At 38.5% G+C, this 18,452-nt stretch overlaps 1 protein-coding gene across 2 annotated transcripts in view; it reads right to left on the reverse strand.

Annotated features, from left to right (window-relative positions):
- TBC1D5 (TBC1 domain family member 5) overlaps positions 1–18,452 on the reverse strand; it is a 403,210-nt gene that overhangs the window by 264,590 nt on the left and 120,168 nt on the right. The window contains exon 1 of one of the 2 annotated variants that reach the window (XM_061351053.1): positions 10,668–10,783. The exons of the other annotated variant lie outside the window; for it this stretch is intronic. The gene's annotated coding sequence lies outside the window, so the exon portion shown is untranslated. Of the gene's footprint in view, positions 1–10,667; positions 10,784–18,452 lie in introns of those variants that run through there. 2 annotated transcript variants of the gene reach the window in all.

Here is an 18,452-nt window from a genome sequence, read left to right on the forward strand (position 1 = left end):
TGGGGTCTTTCCAATGTTATGCTGGTGAAGATAGTCTGCATGATGGTATTTACTTATTTACTTTTAAATTGCTTTCAAGAAATCAGTGAGTGCTTTGGTCACATGTTTTCAGACTACAGTAGCAGCTGATGGCATTAATATACCAGACAGATTGATTTGGCAATTGTGTCTCCATCCCACATGTACTCTCACTTTGTAACTGTGGTCTGACGTAACACATAAACGAAGCTGCTTGAAGTGTAAAGAAGGAAACCACAAAAATGTTGCCATTTTGATACATTCTAATGAATACATGACACAAGTTAATGCTGATTTGAGGTGATCTAACAGGAGACTGGCCCAAACAGATACCCCTTTTTGGCCTTATCATTGCCTTCCTTCAGAATCAAAGCTTCTGCTATGAACCAACTTATGTGCAGCCTCTCCCTCTTCTCCCAGTTCACTGGCAAAACATCTTGGAAACACAAACCTGTTCTAAACTTCTTGAAGCATAAGAAGATGAAGCATGAAGAAAGATGGAGTAAGGCAGCTAGTATGTCCAAAGAAAGATATAGGTAATGGAAGCAGAAATTTCCTTTTACACTGGTTGAATAGCTAACACATTTTCTACAGCTGCAGTTCTGTTTTCATCTATCAAGCATCTGAATGTCAGATAAATAACTTTCTGCTTTTTCTTTAACAAACCCAAATTAATGCATAAACACTTGCATGACAGTTTAATAAAGGAGGATGGAGGGAGCTAATGCTGCATGAAGTTGGGTGGGGATGATGTCAATGAGCTAAGTGATTCCACTCTCAATGGTAGGTGTTGACACCCATTCTTCAAAAAGATGGGCAAGTCACACTGTGCTGAAGTGGTGAGAGTGGCACTTGTACATCAGAAATTCCACTTCCCTTTCTGTAGTGTAGCATAGCTGCAATAGGAAAAGCAGATTATAAATGGACTTAACACAGTGCTCTACCTATTTACTGGACTGAACATGGATAAGCTTTTACGGCTCTTCCACTCAGAAACAAACAAAAAAGAGAATAAACAAAATACAATAACCCAGGTAGATGGTAACTGGTGATAGCCAAATTTCAGTTCATTAAAACTCTGTGGTTTTAAATTTGTTTCTGCCCAAAACTTCAGAGTATCTACTGAACATTAACCATCAACATACATGGCCGCATAATACTTCATAACTCGATTATATTAAGAGGTTTAACTAAAAGATTCTGGTTTCATTCAGTATTCTGTCTGACTGTCTGACTCAGAGCACAGATCTGCATCCTGAAGGAGTCCACATAAAGACAACTAATTTGAACATAGCACATTCCAAAGCAACACAGTAGGTGGTATGGGGACAGGATCTTCCTTTCTCTCTTAAAACTTCTCCATAGATGCTTTCTGCAAAGAGACAAGTCTGCACATTTCAACAAAATTACCCTTCAGCAAGTACATATTGCCCACTGACCCTACTAGAAGCTGCAATGAAACCAGAATAGCTTTGTATAACTTTATGAAGATATGCTTCTGACTTTACATGTAACAGAAACAGCAAAGTTCTGATGTTGAAGACAAGGGATTTGTCAATTTATCAGTCTATGTCAGTGGGTTTTGGTGAAGTTTCTTTGATAGATTTGGCAGGAACATGGATAAAGATGAAACACAGAAAAAAAAAAAGTTGCAAGTAAGAGAATAAAGATGTTTCTTAAGTTTTCAACACTCAACAGAGGTTTTTGGTGATTCCAATTAAATGTTTGGGGTAGGCAGTACTAAAGGGCAAGCTTTTTAAGGCTGAGAAATGCCTTAGGAGACAATACACTCAAAGCTTTAGACTTTAATCTTGCTGGTAACACAACCTTCATCTATTCAAGCATGTGCACTCAAGTTAGAGAGCATTTCACAAATCATATCTTAACAGAAAACTGCATCAATTGCCACCCTAATCTAATAATCTCTGATAACAGAATTTGTATTCAAAGCAGTAGTTACACAGAGCTCAAGAGGAAGATTGTAAAATAAAAGCTATAAATAAATACAGTTGACTATGGAGAACTGAAAAATATGAAAAGTCACGATCACGAACTGTTACAGATAAAAGAGAAACTAAAATAAGGTACAGAAATTAAAAGTATGGGATATGGTGCATTTCAATATATTGCATATGGTTTTTTTCATTTTACAATCCAAAAGCAAAACCAGGTATCTCAAACATCTCCAACAGAAATTATCTAGAATTATGAAACACTATGACTTTGTAAATAAAAATATAATCCAATCATTAATATCAGAAAACACCTTTCAGAGGAAAAAAAACCCCAAAACCTGCATTTATTAACTTCTTAATGTAAACTTCCAACTGATAGGGTAAACTTGAAGAAACTGGAAATTCAGTCACGATAACCTAAACAACCAGCTGATAGCCAAAAAAATAATAGGTCTACTGCAGATTTTACTCTGTGGCATAAAGTTGTTGACAATACATTCCTCAATAAAGAAATATTGAATTATAGCCTTAGGGTGGTTTAATTTGGTACAAATTTTGAATAATGTTATATACATTTCCAAAGCAGATGCTAAGAGACTCTACAAGGACACTCAGCTCAATCAGAAGCCAGATTAAAGTTCCATCTGGAACGAAACCATTGCACAGCTCTATTACAATTAGCAGAGTCACCAATGTCAGACTCAAAAGTTGGGCGATGTGAAACTCTTCCTCTTAAAAATACAGCTATTAGCCCAGAAACTAAACAAGAAGTTCACACATCTTTAAAACAGATTTTTTTAAGCAGTGACAAACTTAAGCTTTTGTACCTCTTATCAAAACTCTCATTTGTATTGTGTTATGGTCATGTGAATCACAAAGTCTATCCAGACACAATGATTTTAAGTCACTTCTCCCACTCCATGCAGGTAACATCAGAAACCACGTGTTTAAGTAGCTGCAATACTCAAAAAGTACCAGCAGGCTGAGACTAGCACAGAAGCTATTTGCTGGAAATAAAATCCCAGGCTGATTTTGAATTGCCCTGAACTTTGCCTTCTGAATTCCCAGGCTTCTTGTTATGAAACAAAGCAATTTCCCAACATGTCATGCTGAAGAACTGCACCCTTGAGTGACCCATCTTTAGATGAAATATAACAGAATTACCTATGAAATCTAATGGCTGAAAGTCAAAGACAAATATCCTGTATAACAGCATTTTCCTAGATTTAAACAAAAACAAAATTTCAAAATGTACTAAAAGAAAGTATCCTTTCAGCACAATTCAGCAAGCAGCATTGCTGATACACAGACAGTAACAAACTTGTTCAAGACAGAAAAACAAAATACGCCACATGCCTTAAATTTACTATTTTACCAATTAACAAACAATGATTCACACAAATAAGCAAATCTAAATGCCTAAGTTAGAAATCAAATGTCCACATCTTGCATTTCTTTCCCCCCAAATAAATCCACAATAGATTAGTAACACAGACTTTTAAAAAATTACATCTCATTACACACATTTTTATCAAGAAGAGATGCAGTTGAAGCGCATATTTACGTTTTTCCAGTTGCTGGTTACATTAATCAGCCTGATTTCTATTGTGAAGGAGTAAGCTGCTATGTCTGAAAATATCTACAATGTTAATATCCAGATAAGAGCAAAGTGAAGAAAGAAATAACTATACCCCCTGTCCAGTTAGCAGCCTTTACTGTTCTGCAGTAAAGAAGTAAATTTTAACTTCCAAAAAGAACAGCAATAGTAACAATTTTCTATTTAGTACCCTTAATTAGTGTTCAAATATTATCCAATAATCTCCATATCTGAAATTTAATCTTCTAAATCTTTTAGAGAAAAAAAAAGTGGCAATCTGGAGCAACAATGCGATTTGATCCTAAGTCTGTTATTTCTGAGAATAGCCAAAAAGATATCTATTGCTAACACCATGCTGCAGGATGGAGGCATTTAGATGAAACATGCAGGGAAGTGGAAATCTAAATACAGAAACATGATGTCGAAATTCAGATCGCTGCAACCCAATCAGTGCCTTTGACAGAAAACTGCCTTTCTAAGGCAGTGGTCAACATGAGTGCCCAAGGCTGCTGGTTACACCAGAAAGGACCAAGGTCATCAAGAAACTTCAGTTCTGATGAAACCATGGTGAAATAATGACTTTATTTCAGTTTACACAAGAACACAGTGGCCCATCAAAACAATCAGCTTTCTTAATGTAAGTTTTCTGAAAGATGAAGAAACAAAATGGCACCCAAAAATTAAAATGTTAATTGACAGAAATTAAAGTATTGTAATTGAAATATATTTCAAAGCCTGGGCTGAGGCCACACCACAAGCCTAGGGAGTTTTTCCAACAGTATCCAGGAAACTATAAAATTTTTCCTCAAAGAAATATCCATGGTGGTAACTGACTGTTCATGGCAGAGGGATCTTTGGATAGCATGGGTCCTGGTAACCACCTAACTCCAGTGAAGTAAAAGTGAAGCACAGGCCTCAAAACAATTCCCCAAGAATTACCTTTCTCAATTTTGAGTACATGAAAGCATTATTAAGATCAGTCACATGTGTAAGGCTTTTGCAACAGTAAGGACCTATTTAGCTCATTTCCACAAGTAATAATCACCCACACTTTCAGTCTTCAGCAGGTTTTCTTATGAAGGTCTGTGCTGCAATGTAAAGATTTCCAAATTTAACCCATGATTTGTGACTCTTGTGGAAGAGGCATGAACTTGCACAGCTCTAGGCAGAAATAGTATAGTTACTGAAGAATCTTTCCTTCCTCACTCAAATATTCTGTAATCTAACAGTGAGCAACCATAACCTGCGGTAGTTTACTCCTCAGTATCACATTACAAGTCATGAATTACTTGACAAAGGCTAACTACAAGCTTATTTAGCTTCAGACCAAGCAAGGTATTGAAAGCACTTAGCAATATCTCTGAACAATCTCCTGTCAATGAAGAGGAAAAATATTAATTTTCACTATTCTGTACATCTCAATAGCTCTTGACCAATGATGAACTCTCACCTGCTCTAAAAGATGTAACACAAGTCCTGGTTACTGAATTAGGGTGACTTGAGTTATTTCGGTAGAAAACTTCAAATGATTCCCAGTAGTACCTTGCTTGTGAAATTTCTGAAGTATTACCTTTTTCTTGCTCCTTCTCAAGATCTACATGCAGCTCTTCTGAGACTTGGTAAGTGACACACGCATAGGATTAACAGTGTACCAGGAGACCATTCCAAGTATCTCCTGTGATGATGCCACCACCTTAAAGCACTTGGAGAAATCTACCTCATGGACAAACAGCTGGCTAATGCTGAACCCGGCAAAGAGACTGGATACAGGATGGACAAAAGATGACAACCAAATCCATAATTTAGATTTTTTTCCCCAACAATTGGCCAATTTATTCTGTAACTTAGCAACACTCCTGCATTCTTCATTCATGCTAACCTGGTATTTGGTAGCATCTGCTGAAAAAACACTTCTCTGGTAGCTGGAAAACTCCATTCTAGCAATGACTAAAAGTTATTCAATTATTCATATCTTCATCATCGCTCAGCTGCAGCATACTTCAAGATCAGGCCTAAAATACTGGGTTTGAGCTCTCTCTTCTGTACACTTGTTTGATTTCAGTGTAAATGACCACCTAAAGTTCCGCAGGGATGAAAACTTCCTATGATTAGAAGGACAAAACTCCTTCACATGCAGGACAGAACTTTCATGGAGGCTGGTCCAAGAACACAAAATAAACATTCTGAGCAGGCAAACCCCACCATCTTCATCAACTCCAAGGGCAAAGCACACTTCTTGCTCTTGCTAAGCCAAACACCAAAATGTTTTTAACATATGTAATAAAAACCAAGACTCTCTTTTGCTAACACTTCTTCCCCTTAGAAAAGAATGATAGACCACAGCACTTACCACATCACTGGAACATTGATCAACAACACTGGGGAAGAGAGCACTGGATGCCAGTAGAGAAGCAAGATCCCAGTCTACCTCAGTATAACATCTGTCTGCCAACAGCTGCCGTGCTCCCACTACCTTCCCTACTATGACCAGAGGAAGCTTTTACCCTTCTTTTTATACCACCCACACTGTCATTCCAAAGGAAGTAAGCTCTACAAAGATGACCTTCAAACATGAATCACTTTTCATTGGCAGATACTTTTGCTGTGCTTTCTGGATATCTGCTTTAAATGACAAAGACAAGACAGACTGAAAATCTGGAATAATGTAGAAGACAAAAGTTTGGGGTTCTTTTCAGTTCCTTCTTCTGTGTTCCACAGCTTATTAGACAAAACTGTTTTGAACACTGCACTTGTCACTTGAACACGGTACTTCTCCCACCCTTTACATTAGAAATATAATGAAGAACTGCAGTAAATTAGGTATGTAAGACCTCCCATGTTTCAACCAAGGTTAGCTATCCTTGGGATTTTTTTTTCCCATATATATTCTTACCACAACTCTTAAAATAGTTTCCAATAATGACCCTATCAGTGATACAAGGCTTACTAACTCTATAATTTATCACTATTTTCAACAGCAGAGAAAATATGATTCAATATTTGGGAACAGGTCCTAAAATTATCTTAATGGGAAAAGAAAGTGCACCACACATATTTATAGAACTATCTTTAAATCAGTATTTTCATCACTGTATGCAGTTCAGTTCAATGAATCAACGCATGCCTTCACCAGTAACCCAAAATTCACACTCTTCTTTTTTAAGGACAACAGGGATAATGTTCTTGATTTTATAATTTGCCTTTAGCAACCATACTACCTTGACTGCATGATTCCATCTTGCAGTGTGCAAAGAAGGATCCATAATTACTTTCTGCACGAAAGCTCTTCTAAGTCATCTTTCCCTTAGAAATACATTTAAGATCATTAAAAAACAATCCTACTGAGATAGAATCATAAAACCGTTTATCTCAGAAAAGACCTTTAAGATCATCAAGCCCAACCATTAACCAGCCATGCCAGGCCCACCACTAAACCATGTCATTCAGTGCCACATCTATACAACTTTAAATAACTCAAAGGATGGTGGCTCAACCATTTCTCTGGGCAGACTGTTCCAATGCTTGACAACACTTTCCATAAAGAACTTGTTCATAATAGCCAATCTAAACCTTCCCTGACACAACTTGAGACCTTTTCCTTTTCTCCTATTGCTTCCTACGTGGGAGAAGAGACCAACACCCACCTTGTTACAACCTCCTTTCAGGTAATTGTAGAGAGCGCTAAGCCCCCCCCCAGAGCTTTCTCCAGACTAAATCCCCCCAGTTCCCATCATCACACCTGTGCTCCAGGCCCTTCACCAGCTCTGTTACAATTCTCAGGACCCACTCCAGCACCTCAACAACTTTCTTGTAGTGAAGGGCCCAGAACTGAACACAGTATTCAGGCTGTGGCCTCACCAATGCCAAGTACAGGGGGATGATCACTACCCTACTCCTGCTGGTCACACTGTTACTGATACAGGCCAGGACACTGTTGGCCTTCTTGTCCACCTGGGCACAAGCTGGCTCATGTTCAGCCAACTGTCAACCAACATCTCCAGATCCTTTCCTGCCATGCAGCTTTCCAGCCACTCTTCCTTAAGCCTGTGGCAATACATTGGGTTGTTGTGACTCAGGTGCAGGACCCTGCACTTGGCCTTGTTGATCCTCATACAACTTTCAGAAGGTGCATACAATTCCCTCATCCAGATCATTGATAAAGATATTAACCAGAACTGGCCCCAATACTGAGCCGGGGGGAACACCATCTGTGACCAGCCACTAACTGGATTTACCTTGGGGATTTGCCATCCAGCAAGGTTTTTACTCAATGAACAGTGCACCCATCCAAGCCATGAGCAGCCAGTTTCTTCAGGGGAATACTGTGGGAAAGTCAAAGACTTTACTGAAGTCCAAGCAGACAACATCCACAGACTTTCGCTCACCCTCTAAATGAATCACCTTGTCATAGAAGGAGATTAGGTTAGTGAAGCAGGATCTACAGTTCGTAACCCATGCTGACTAGGCCTGATCACCTGGCTGTCCCCTATATGCCCCATGATGGCACTCAGGATGATCAGTTACACAGCCTTCCCTAGCACTGGGGTCAGAATAACAGGCTTGTAGTTCCCCAGATCCTCCTTCTGGCCCTTCTTGTAGATGGACATCACATTTGCAAACCTCCAGTCAACTGGGACCTCCCCAGTAAGCCAGAAGTGCTGATGAATGTTTGGAGGTGGCTCAGTGAGCAGCTCCACCAGCTCCCTCAGTACCCTCGGGTGGATCCCATCTGGGCACATTGACCTGTGTGTGTCCATGTGATGTAGCAGAGCACTCACCATTTCTCCTTGCAGTATGGGGGCTTTACTCTGCTCCTTGTCCTTGTCTTCCAGCTCAGGGGGCTGGGTACCCCAAGAACAGCTGGTGTCTATACTGAAAACTGGGGCAAAGAAGGCATTAAGTACCTCAGCCTTTTCCTCATCCTCTGTCACTATGTTTCTCCCCCATCCAATAAGGGATGGAGATTTTTCTTAGCCCTCCTTTTGTATTGTTGGAACTTGATGATCTTAAGGTCCTTTCCAACCCTAACTATTCTATGATTCTATGATCTACTGTCTTTTATGGCAGTAGCCAAATTATGTTCTGCTTGGGCTTTGTCTCTTCTAATTTCCCCCCTGCATAACTTCATTACTTCCTTGTAGTCATCCCGAGTTGCCTGCCCTTTCTTCCACGGGTCATAAACTCTCCTTTCCCCTCCAAGAGTTGCAGCCAAAGCTCTCTGTTTATCCAGGCCTGTCTTCTTCGCCATCAGTTCGTCTTTTGGTACATGGGGAATGCCTGCTGCTGTGCCTTTAGAATGCATTCTTGAAGAATGTCCAGCCTTCTGGACTCCTCTGTCCTTCTGGACCTCCTTCCAATGGACTCTGTCAACAATGCTCATAAGCAGGCCAAAGTCTGCCCTCTGAAAGTCCAAAGTAGCAGCTCTGCTGACCCCCTCCTTAATTCTCCATGGATTGAAAACTATCACTTTGTGATCACTGTGCCCAAGACGGCCTCCAACCATCACATCACCCACAAGTCCGTCTCACTCACCAGCTGCACCTGGAAATTATCTTCCGTATACTCCATGAGCCTCCTAGATGGCTTCCCCTTCTGCTGTATTGTATTTCCAGCAGACATCCGTAAGCCAAAGTCCCTCATGAGAACAAGGGCTAGCAATTGTGATACTTTCCCCAAATTACTACTTACAGAATGTTTTGTCTGCTTCTTCATCTTGGATGTTACTCCACAAAGTCATAATGGAACAGGTTCCCTTCTGTTCCATAACATGAAGTTTTTAAGCCGTAAAATAATCACAGCTTTGTAACAGCGAATAACACCACTTTCACCTACATGGTGGAATTAACTGACAGAGTATTTTCTGGAAAACTTTGTTATGAAAAGATACTGAAAAAAGAATAAAAAAAAATCATTTCTTTTCATGTTTAAGGAAGCTCAGACCCTTTTCTTGTACCCAAGTTAAAAAGCCAAGTCCCTTAAGCTAAAGATGTGTATGTTTTGAAATATTTAAATATTATAACTTCTAAAATACATTTTAAATTAAAACCGAAATCATGGTAATCCATTTTAGGGCATATAATTAATTCTGAAAATAAATTTAAACTAAAAAAATATAAAAAATGAAATCAGTATTTATGTTTGGTGCTAAAATCTCACAAAACTGGAGAAGGGGAAAATTAAACTAAATAAGTGGCATTCCAAAACCAACAAAAGGAGCTAAGTCTTCACAGAGATAAAAAGAAAGCCATGGTACTCCTTGCTACAGGACATTAAAACTTCACAGAGGTTCAAGAAGTGACCACTTATTTGAAGGAGAAAGAAACTGTGAAAGGGGAGGAGAGCAAAGGGAAGACACGACACAGTGACAAACAATACAGTCAAAAGTTGCTAGATGAAAACACACCATTAATGATTCTCCTTGCCCAAAAACTTGCAGAACTCCAGAAGGGAGAAGAGCATATGTGGGAAATAATGTCACAGATTTTTCTTAACTTCTCCCTAAGCATCTTTCTTCAGACAGGTTGGAGAACGAATACTAGGTTAGAAATGCCTCTGGCCTGAGTCACTGTGATTGTCACAAGCCTCACTGCTAAAAGATGCACGAAAACCTGGAAGTGGTTTTCTCAATGACTTATCCAGCACGTCAGACTATGACAGTCTCTCAGGCGGGTGCTAAGTACCATAGCTAATTTTCCAGGTTTTTTAATGGGGGTAATTCAATGACTTTCAAAGTTGTAAAACAGCAAGAAAAGCAAAAAGATTTGTTCTCCTATTTTAAACTGAGAACAAAAAAAAAATGTCTGAAGATAAAATTCAGGGGTTTTATAAAGCACAGTTAACAGTTCAGTTTACTATAAGCAGTATCTTCTAAAAGAAATAAATTTTCATTTCAACATGCATTTTTTAACTTCTTTCTGTTAACATGCAGCCAGCATACTTATCCTGTAAATGAAATTACCTTAAAAAAAATTGCAGTTTGCTATCTTTGTGCACATAACTCAATATCAACTAGATATAAATAATGAATTTTAACAATCCTATAAATAAATTGTTTCTCCATTTTCATGCAAAACTATAAAAAAATACTAATTTTGTACAATTCTGTTTGCTGCAGTTCTGGTATCCCCAACGTAAGAAGGACATGGAACTGTTGGAACAAGACCAAAGGAGGCCACGAGGATGATCAGGGAGCTGGAGCACCTCCTGTATGAAGACAGGCTGAGAAAGTTGAGGCTGTTTAGCCTGGGGAAAAGGCTGCATGGAGACCTCATAGCAGGCTTCCAGTGTCTGACAGGAGACTACAAGGATGCCAGCAAGGGACTCTTCATCAGGGACTGCAGATACAGGACAATAGGTAATGGGTTCAAACTTAAAAAGGGGAAGTCCAGGTTAGATGTGAGTAAGAAGTTCTTACAGTAAGGGTGGTGAGGCACTGGAACAGGTTGCCCAAAGGAGTGGTGAATGGTCCATCCCTGGCAGTATTCAAGGCCAAGCTAGACAGAGTCTTGGGCAACATGGTCTAGTGTGATGCACCCCTACCTATGGCAGGAAGGTTGGAACTACATGATCTTAAGGTCCTTTCCACCCCTAACTATTCTATGATTCTACATGTTAAGGTCTGCAATTGCTTTAAAAATATGCACAGATATACTAACTGTATTTAGCAATAAATACAAAACTACTACAGGAAATGTGCATTTATTTGAAAAACAATATTTACTATGGACACCATCTTTCTTTGGAAACATAAAGTAAAAACCCAACAATTAATATCCACGTAAGTGTAGGTGTTCAAATCCTTAATAAATGGATTCAAGCTGTCCAGAAATTCTACTGATTTCTTTTACCATCAGATACACTGTGCTTACAGAAACACTAATAGTAACAGAATTATGATACAGATTAGCTCCCACAGCCTCTCCTGTCTATACTGTAATTAGCAGTTACAAATAATGGACACTCAAAACAATAAAAAAAGCTTCCAGTAAACTAAGCAAAAAATCCTGCTGCTCTGCGCACCCCGCCCCGAGTGACAACTTAACAAGAAACCCTTAACAGAGCTTAGTGTGCTTTTCTGAGCCTGGGATCTACTTGGTGGAACTTGAACAGATACATTCATGGAGCTTTCTTAAAGATCACAGATCTAGAGCTGAAACTTTGCAGATCTCTCTGTACTGAAGTCATCTGGGAAAGCAAGGAAACTGTGCTTGGTATTTCCACCTGATTCTTTCCTGACCTACAGAAGCACAATGAAAAAAAAAATAAATCTATCTGAACAAGATTTAAAGCAAAAACACAAAGCCATTTTAATTCTGATTCATCACCGCAGCCACTTCTCTTATTTGTCTGGAATCAGTTACCTAGGTCAAAATACCATCGCTTCCTAAGATTTCACTTGAAATTTCAATCTGAGACCCACTAAAAGAAAAACAGAGATAAATATTAGAAAACCTTGCATTTCTTATCTTCCAAGGACTGGAGCTGTAGGTTGTATTTACCCAGAATGTTTAGAATTCAGTGTTATTTGGGTGAATTAGGTTATGAAGATAATGCAAAAGATGATAAAAACTTACTGTATAACTGTTCAGCATTCAACACTCCCTAGCAAGTCCTTCAGCACCATGTGTAAAACACATCCTTTCACCAGTAAGAGAGACATGAAAGATCATCTCAACAACTTTAAGCTGACTACTTGATGCACTCTAATTTTTAAAATAAATGCAATTTTCATTTTTTAAAGTCTTCTCCCCAAGATGAGCAGAAATAGAAAACGTGAGCGCTTGCACAACTAGGAGCTCCCTCCACCCTATCATTCAGACAAAACACAACGTGAACTTTGAGCTCAACTTTCTAAACCTCTTTTTTCTTTTCTGAGGCAATCAATTTAGAAGCTTGCAATTAACGCATGTAGAATGGCATTACATTTTACTACTTTTTCAGTTTGGAAAGACAAGTATTTTCAGGGTAGGCCTGATCTGGTTCTTTTGTCTCAGAGAAAAAGGTGGTCAGGCTGCAGCTAAATGAGACAATGCCTACCAACGCTATTTTCACAGAAGTGGCGGAAGTAACAGCTGCCTTCCACTAATCCATCCCAGTTCTTTCTTCCTTCATCATTCATCTTCCTTTGTCTTTCTATACCAACATCTTTATCTTTCCAATATTTTTCTCCCTCTCCTTCTCAAAAATCACTCCATTGCTCTTTCTAAATTATCTCTCCAGTCCTCCAACTACTTTTCTTTGCCTTAGTCTATTTATTCAACTGTTGCACACTGAGGATCAACAGGGCCTCTGTACATGTAATTGCAATTTTTAAACTAAGACTTTCTGAACAAAAGCAATAGGAAAGATTAAGTAAGTGACAAAGTCAACTGATACTCAAGTGTGTAACTTTCACACTAGTTCCAATACGATCTTCAAAACCAGAGGATGAATACTAATTTTCATACCCTAGAAACAGCTGCTATTCAGAAAGATGAAAGCAAGCCAGCCTTTCAAGGGTACGTTTACACTCACACAGACACGTCACACCTCTTCCTGTTCCTCAGTGGCTCAATCAACCACACCTGAATGTACATGATGTCAATAAAATTCTACATTTATCATCAATTTTATCTATGTCATGCATACAATGAAAAGGGAGCTTAAAAAAATAGGGGAAGGGTTGACTGAGAAAAGTAATTCTCTTTCCATCCTGAGGAAACTTTAGACAAATTTGCCTTTGATAATCGACTGAACAAGCAGCACTGCAAGCATCAAGGGATGGTGCAGGGATATCTAGCAGGTGCTGCAGTTTATCACAAAACCATCTAAAATAATTGGAAGTGACAACCAGCACTACCACAAATGATTTATTAGTCTTTCACTCAGCTTTTCAGCTTCCTCAGGGCCAGAATAAATAATTTACCAACTCTGTATCTTCCAATCATTAATTCTTCCCTGTGCATCCAAACCACATTTAACTCTGCTGGGTTCAGTGGAATTAGAAACACAATATGAAGTCTTTCTTTCCCCCCCAAGTATAGTATTATCTGACTTTATCTGAAAGTAAAATTGTCAGTAAAAATTTATATTGGTGATAGAAGGATTAGAGCTATCAACTTACGTTGAGTTACAAATATCTGCAGAATAAAATTAAACTGAAGATATATCAACAATGAAATGCTCCCAGAGGGTCAGGCGTGTTCTCAAGATATAAAGCACTGATAGTGTCTGAAGGTATTGATTAGCATAGTTTTTCTGATCTGTAAACTAACATTAGTTACAGACAAACATCTTGCATGTCCCACATAGTAAATACAGGATGAAAACACTAGGCAGGAGACAGAAAATAAATGAAAAAGAAGACGTGTCCAAAACGGAAGGATTAAGCATGAACAGAATGGTTCTGTAAAAAGGCAATACTTGAGGAAATATGTTAAAGACCCAAGATGTACTAATGCCCTTGTGTTCATATCACAAAATAAATTAAGAGTATTCTGTAAGGCAGAATTGGAAACCAGGACTATAAAATGACATAAAACCAAAGTACACTTTGAAATTTAAAACATAATATGTAAGGTACTATATTCCTATTAATTACACAGAGAAAACACAGAGCAAACAAAATCACACCCTAAATCCATTTTTGATGTAAGCTAGTCTTCCCTCATTAAATCAGCATCTATGATTAAAACCAAGATCATTTTTGGTACATAATGTATTGCATTGTTAGAGCAGCATCTGTTTGTTGCACAGCAACACATTTTTCAGCTTTAAGAAACAGTACTCATACAGAAGAAACAATCCAGACTTTGAAGATATAAAATTATTTTTACTTCCAGAAGCATTTTGTACTAAAGGGATTAATAACATTAATGTGCTAATATTTTGCATTCCAAGAAGAGGCTTCAAGCTGTTGGAAACATACAGAAGAAGGATTTCATGGTACTAACAGCTTTCTTTCAGTCCTATGGGACTGAGACAACTCAAACTTTAAGCACTTAGAAGAAAGGCTCTGTAAAGCTATGAAGGCTAATCAATAGGGCTTTCACCAAATGATAATACAGTCTGAAATGAAATAAATTGGCCATAACAAAAATGCCTTACCCTTTTTCTCATCATTAATCTCAATATAGACAAAAGTACAGTATATACCAGAAGTCCAAAATAGCTGACAAATATGCTTTCACACTACTTTTAATAATACAAAAAGAAAAATTCACAAATACAGAAAATTTTAGATTATTTATTTGAAAACAATTAATTATAGTATGTAGTTCTCAAACATCATTTATTCTTTTTACTAAGACTGTAAGATCTTTACTAAGACTGTAAGATTTCAATTTTATTGTACAGTAGGGTATTTCCATTCTTCATTGAAAACACAAATCATTTGCTGCTGCAACCAGCCAAGCACAAGCTGAACTCAAATCTCCCCAGTTTTTCAAAAGAACAACATTGTTACAAGGGCTGAATATTTTTATCACTATGACAAGTAATCTTTTAAAACAGTCCCAAGTCTAAAAAAAATGCAATACTGTAAATAAAACAAAACTGGAGAATCTAAATCACAGGCAAGGTATTGATACCTATGCTTTCCTCAACAGCTGAGATACAAAAGCCTTCAAAGAACTCAGGTCTTAGTAGCCAGAGGGAAGATTGAGAAGTCTGGCAAAGATAAAAATACACTTGATCCCAGCATCAGATCACTGAGTCAAAAGTCTTTTGCACTTGGAGTCAATTATTAGATTCCTAAGTATGTACCATGGTCAAATTATAAAAAACTTACAACATATGTTGGCCTGTTGCTCATACAGCCCAGACACGGGTCTCATAACTAAAGACATCCAAGAAGCTGTTTTGGCATTTAACTTTTGATGCCAGCTTATTATGGCATCTTCCCTGAACAAGTGCATGGACTTTCTGACTTGGAGAAAAATGGATTTAGATGTAAATTTCCTTACTAAGAGTTCTGAATGCAATTAACACAGTTTTATTACTGTACAGGTTTCCTTACAGGTTAAAAATGAACAAACAAACAAAACAAAACAAAGCAAATAAAAAATCCTCTCCCCTCCCCCCATTTAAAAAAAAAAAAAATCAAATAAAAACCACCAAAAACCCCTGTGTCCAGATTTCACTTCTTGATTATTTTTTTCATATTCCTATGCAAAAGTGTTAAAAAGTGATAGCTGGCCACAGAAAACAATGGGCTAATACAGAGTTTGAAATAATTTTTATAAGGAAAGAGGATTCAATACTTGATCCTTTTCTGATTAAAATAAAATTAATAGCTATTGATATAATCAGAAACTTCCAAAATGGCCCCTCTCACAAATAAATGATTTAGTCCTGTTTTAAGAATGGAGACTCAATTCAGACTTTCTTCAAAGGCTAGAAAAAAAAAGTGACTGAGATTAAAAAATGGAGGTGAGAAGTGTCAAGGCCAAGGAGGACAGAAAAACTGCCTTCATTTACACAGTAAGGAAGTTTCACTGAAATCTTCACCAACTCTCTAAGTATACAAAGAAAGTGTAGGAGAAATTTTCATTCACAGTTCTCCGTAAGAGAGTAAATGCACTTCTTCATATTCCTATCTGTTGTGGGTTTATCTATAGTCAATAATGTCTGCTTATAAGAAATGCCCCTAAGGGAACACTGGTTAAATTTACAATTGTATTTATCCTGAAAGAAGAATTGTGTTGGCAAATGTCAGTTTTGATAAAACATCTTCACCTAAGGTACAGGTTTGTAGATTTTCTCACTCTCAGTCACTCTTGGTGTGATTTTTCACCTCCATCAATCTAGTTTCCTTTCCTCCCATTTTTTCATCACAGCTATTCGTACATTGTGACAAAACCTTGAAATGAGGAACAAGAAAGGAACACTCAGTTTTATCTACATTTACCATTAAGTAAATCTGTCATCTCCACTTTACCAAAAGTGAGTGAAGCAAAGGAGGGATGCAGAGTGCACGTGGCAGTGAATCAGGAACTGAATTTGTCATCATCTGATTCTCACAGCAACACACTCCAAGGTACAATGCATCCATCGTTACCATTTTGGCAGAAAATATAGGCTCAAGCTCCAAGATTCTCCAGACCTGCATTTTAACCTGAGCAATCACAGACGTTTTTCAGCAGCATGTCCCCTTCCTACCCCCCCCCCCCCCCCCCCCCGCAACAAAAAAAAGAAACCAGAGCTAACTGCAAGGTATGCAAGGTAAGCCAAAGTCATGAATCCTGCTAGGTACATTTCTGAATACAAACCTTAAATAAGAAATTTTCAATAGACTACGAGAACCAAGAGAGTGTTTTATTAGGAAAATGCTCATAAGAGTCCATTTCTAAAATGAGGATCAGCTTGCAAATCATTTTAAACAAAAAATACCCACTATAAAACAATGTCTGTAAAAATCCATACAAGCTGTTGAGAATCAGATAACTTCTTGACCCAATTCAGAGTTACCAACCAAAGTCTGGACTGTAACAAGATGCTGAATTGACTTTTGAGTCACCTGAATTGACTGTCATAAAGGCTTCAAACCACCTGAAGACTCAGAGGACAGGGATAGGGGAAGGAAAAAAACCTGAACCACTAAACAACTAGTAGCTCATTCCCAGATGTTTCATTAGTAGAAGTCAGCCACATCAAGAAATACTTGGGAAATAAATTGTAAAAACAGTCCATTTTCCCCTTCCTCCTGAAGGCGGCTTTTGATTGTTTAGTATTAGTTTTTGTTCTAACACGCAAGTCACTCAGCTAGTCAGCTCAGTCAAGCCAGGAACATGTGAAAGTCTGAGTTTGAGAAAAAATAAAAAAGCTATTATGACAGCTCAGACATGAACAAAGACATTCTAGTCCATCCTCCTATAAAGTCTTCATTTCTTTCTACACATAAAGACCATCCTCCAACACTGAAATCGATGAAATAAATCAAGATATGATAGGAAGTGACTTCACATAAAGGAGTAAAGGAAGTTTATTATTTAATAGTAGAAGCGAGCCTCATTGTGTTGCCAACATCTTGGGGGAAGTATAATCCATTGTGGAATAAAACAGACATTTTGAGCATATACCAACACCAGTATATGCTACAGAATCACAGAATCCCAAGGCTTGGAAGGGACCTCAAAAGATCATCTAGTCCAACCCCCCTGCAAGAACAGGGTAACCTAGAGCACATCACACAGGAACTTGTCCAGGCAGGCCTTGAATATCTCCAACGTAGGAGACTCCACAACCCCCCTGGGCAACCTGTTCCAGTGCTCTGTCACTCTCACAGTAAAGACATTTTTCCTGATGTTCACACAGAACCTCCTGTGCTCCAGTTTACACCCATTGCCCTTGTCCCATCGCTGGACATCACTGAAAAAAACCTAGCTCCATCATCCTGACACTCACCCTTTACATATTTGTAAATATTGATGAGGTCACCCCTCAGTCTCCTCTTCTCCAAGCTAAAGAGACCCAGCTCCCTCAGCCTCTCCTCATAAGGGAGATACTCCACTCCCTTAATCATCTTCGTGGCTCTGCACTGGACTCTTTCAAGCAATTCCCTATCCTTCTTGAACTGAGGGGGCCAGAACTGGACACAATATTCCAGATGCAGCCTCACCAAGGCAGAGTAGAGGGAGAGGAGAACCTCTCTTCACCTACTAACCACACCCTTTCTAATGCACCCTAGGATGCCATTGGCCTTCTTGGCCACAAAGGCACATTGCCAGCTCATGGTCATCCTCCTATTCACCAGGACCCCCAGGTCCCTTTCCCCTTCGCTACTTTCCAGCAGGTCAGTCCCCAGCCTGTACTGGTACATGGGGTTGTTCCTCCCCAGATGCAAGATTCTACACTAGCCCTTGTTGAATTTCATCAAATTTCTCCCTGCCCAACTCTCCAGCCTG

This window comes from Neopsephotus bourkii, unplaced genomic scaffold (genome assembly GCF_033783945.1).
Source record: "Neopsephotus bourkii isolate Nb327-2 ecotype Australia unplaced genomic scaffold, CSIRO-AGI_Nbou_v1 NB_549, whole genome shotgun sequence".
NCBI lineage: Eukaryota > Metazoa > Chordata > Aves > Psittaciformes > Psittacidae > Neopsephotus > Neopsephotus bourkii.